Source organism: Ornithorhynchus anatinus, chromosome X1 (genome assembly GCF_004115215.2).
Source record: "Ornithorhynchus anatinus isolate Pmale09 chromosome X1, mOrnAna1.pri.v4, whole genome shotgun sequence".
Classification (NCBI taxonomy): Eukaryota; Metazoa; Chordata; class Mammalia; order Monotremata; family Ornithorhynchidae; genus Ornithorhynchus; species Ornithorhynchus anatinus.
The window spans coordinates 97,090,744-97,094,052 of NC_041749.1; the positions used below are offsets into that span (position 1 = coordinate 97,090,744).

The window sequence follows — 3,309 nt, forward strand, 5'->3', positions numbered from 1 at the left end:
TGCAGAGGATGACAGCTCTGACCTCAGGAGCAGCAAGATTGTGCTACCAACCAGCCCTGGAAGGTAGCCTTGTAGGGCAGCCAAGTCAGGACCCTCATCTTGTCTCTGAACCTCCTGCAAGGCTGTCTGAGTATTCTGAGGAAATACTAGCCACTTACTGACTTATCTATATCCGTCGTCATCACTTATGCAAGCATGTCTGTTCAATTATCTATTTCAATTACTATGTCAATATTTGAATGTCTGTTTCTGTTTCCCTGATTAGAGGATAAACTTTTTTATGGTATTGGTTTAGTGCTTACTATGTACCTGGCACTGTACTAAGCCCTGGGGTAGATGCAAGATCATCAGGTTGGACACTATGTCCCACATAGAGCTCATAATCGTTTAATCTCCATTTTACAGATAAGGCCCAGAGAAGTGAAGTGACTTGCCCAGGGTCACACACAGCAGACAAGTGGTAGAGTTGAGATTAAACCCAAGTTTTCTGACTCCCAGGCCTGTGCTCTTTCCGCTAGACCACGTTGCTTTCTTGTGGGTAGGAAACTTATCCCTTCTTTGTTTTAGACTTCCCGAGCACTTAGTATGGGGCATTGCATCTTGTGGTCACTCAGATGCAATTACTGTTAGCAATCTACTTTTTCCTCCCTTTCTTCCTTCCTTCAATAGTCCTACTCCGAGCTACCACAATAAATTACTCTCTGTTGCAATAATTATAGCAAAGTTATATGTGATTGTTAAACCACCTAAACATTATGGTATAAGTACTGATTCTGTGTGAATAATTGTGGTATTTTGTAAGTGCTTACTATGTGCCAGGCACTGTACTAAGCACTGGGATGGATACAAGCAAATTGGCTTGGACACAGACCCTGTCCCACATGGGGCTCACAGTCTTAATTCTCAGTTTACAGATGAGGTAACTGAGGTACAGAGAAGAGAAGCCAAAGTTACACAGCAGACAAGTGGTGGAGCTGGGATTAGAATCCAAGTCCATCTGACTTCCAGATCTGTACTCTATCTACTAATAGGCCATGCTGCCTCTCAAATTTCCTTAAACAAATCTCTTTGGCTGATTTTTCATTGGTTATATCACCTTCCAAGTATATTTTAGATTTTTTTCTCATTCTGAGTTTTTTGCTTTCTCTTTCTAAGCTGGCCACTGCTGGAGAGCATTAATGAGGTGGAATGTAGCACCCAGACCATGAGAGGAAGGTAATGAAATTCAGAAAGTCATGCAAGGTTTTGATGGCAGCTGAACAGCTGCTCAGAGAGCCAAATATGTGGGTCTGTTTTTTTCTTTTCTGTTTATTAGAGTCCAAGAGACCCTTGGCAGGGAAAATAGAGAGTTGTTCCAGCTACTTGTTAAATCTTTAGTGCTCAGCAGAAAAACACCCCTCCAACTAAGCATCATAAAGCATACCCGTAATCTGTGATGATTAGTTGCATTTCGATCTATGGCAATACTTGTATTTAGGTCAGTGCTTTCTCTCTCTTGTTTTTTGGATCCTTTGTGAAAGAAAGATGAATTTCAAACTGCTTGGGATGGAAATGAGGAAGTCAAGCTGCTACTTCGTCTCAAGAATTGAGACGGGGGTCAGGGCTGGAGGAAGGAGTGGCCAGTGTGATTATCGCATTGCTCCCCACAACGCCAATGAGGTTCCCACACTGGCCAAGGAGACAGAGGTGGTGTGAAACCTCCACTGACTCCAGAATGGCCCTATTGCTGGTTTTGGCCACCATAGTCTTTAGCAACCACTTCTGCCTGGGCAAGGGTTCCTACTGGGTCCATGGGGCAGCCCTCGATCCTGGGTTGTGCTGTTTCTCAGAAACCCTGGGTTGCTCCAGGGTGAGTGGGGGGTGGCCCGGGGCCTTACCTGGTTGCAACAAAGTGCTTTCACTAGCCCTACAGACCAGGCTAGGGTAACTGGGGCTGGCACAAGGCCTCTTGCCATCACCATATACGCTTCTGGTCCATGCCCAAGTTTCTTTTAAGGTTCAGAATTGGATAAGAGCAATTTCTGGGGTGGAGGGATGGGGCACACAGTATCAGAGGCCAGATATCACCCTTTCTAGTCCACGTGTGTATGTGGCATCACGATGATGCACTATTGCCCCGGTCCTCATTATTGCTATTTTTCAAGTGCTTACTGTGTGCCATCTACTGTGCTAAGCATATGGCAGATAATGAAATCAGATGTGGTCCCATATGGGGCTTACAGTCCATTCATCCAATCGTATTTATTGAGCATATACTGTATGCAGAACACTGTGCTAAGCACTTGGAAAGTACAATTCAGCAACAAATAGAGACAATCCCTGCCCCACAACGGGCTATTGAGCAGGGAGAAGAGGTATTTATTCCCTGTTTTCCAGATGAGGGACCTGAGGCCCAGAGAAATGAAGTGACTTGCCCAAGATCACGCAGTAGGCAAGTGGCAGAGATGGGATTAGAACCCAGATCTCCTGACTTGCAGCTCTTTCCTGTTTCCAGTAAGCCATACTACTTCCACATTAGGCCATGATTTTTCCATAATGTGTGTGCAGAACACTGTACTAAGTGCTTGGGAAAGTCTTGTCTTCTGCTGACGAGTCGTGTCTGACCCATAGCGATTCCCTGGACACATCTCTCCCAGAATGCCCCACGTCCATCTGTAATAATTCCGGTAGTAGATCCATAGAGTTTTCTTGGTAAAAATATGGAAGTGATTTACTACTGCCTCTTCTGCTCAGTAAACTTAAGTCTCTGCCCTCAACTCTCTCCCATGCTGCTGCCCAGTACAGGTGAGTTTTGACTTTTGTAGCAGATTGCTTTCCACTCGCTAGCCACTGGCCAAGCTAGGAATGGAATGGGTAGGCCTCTGCTTGATTCTCCCTCCCATTGCAGAGACTGGTAGAGTACTGGAAACTCTCCAGGTGCCATCTTGAGAGGGGCTTGGGAGAGTACAATATAACACACTTTCCCTTCACACAGCGAGCTTACAGTCTAGAGAGGGAAAGTAAGTGGAGGAAAACAACAGAAGATATTTCAGAAAGTATTTTAAGTATGTGTTGGTAAGAGTATGGCGTGGGCAATTAATTTGACTCAAAGGTTGAATTTTGGGGGTATTGGGCAAAGTCCTGAACTCCTAGCCCCCAAATTTCCATTTGAAGCAGAACTACATCTGATGCTGAGGAGATTTTGAGAGGTTCATTATAAGGCAATGCTTAAGAATTTCTGGGCAAGGGGCCCAAAGTAATTCAAGTGAAAGTACTATTCTCCTTTCTTGAGTAGTGATTATTTGAGTGGGTTCCTTGGCACATTTTGCA

General features: G+C 44.8%; 1 non-coding gene across 1 annotated transcript; it reads right to left on the reverse strand.

The window, feature by feature from the left end:
• Positions 1–2,796: 2,796 nt before the first annotated feature.
• On the reverse strand, positions 2,797–2,934 carry LOC114807222. The gene has a single exon (XR_003755274.1). It is a non-coding gene; the product is annotated as a small nucleolar RNA SNORA7 (small nucleolar RNA).
• Between the last annotated feature and the right edge of the window lie 375 nt (positions 2,935–3,309).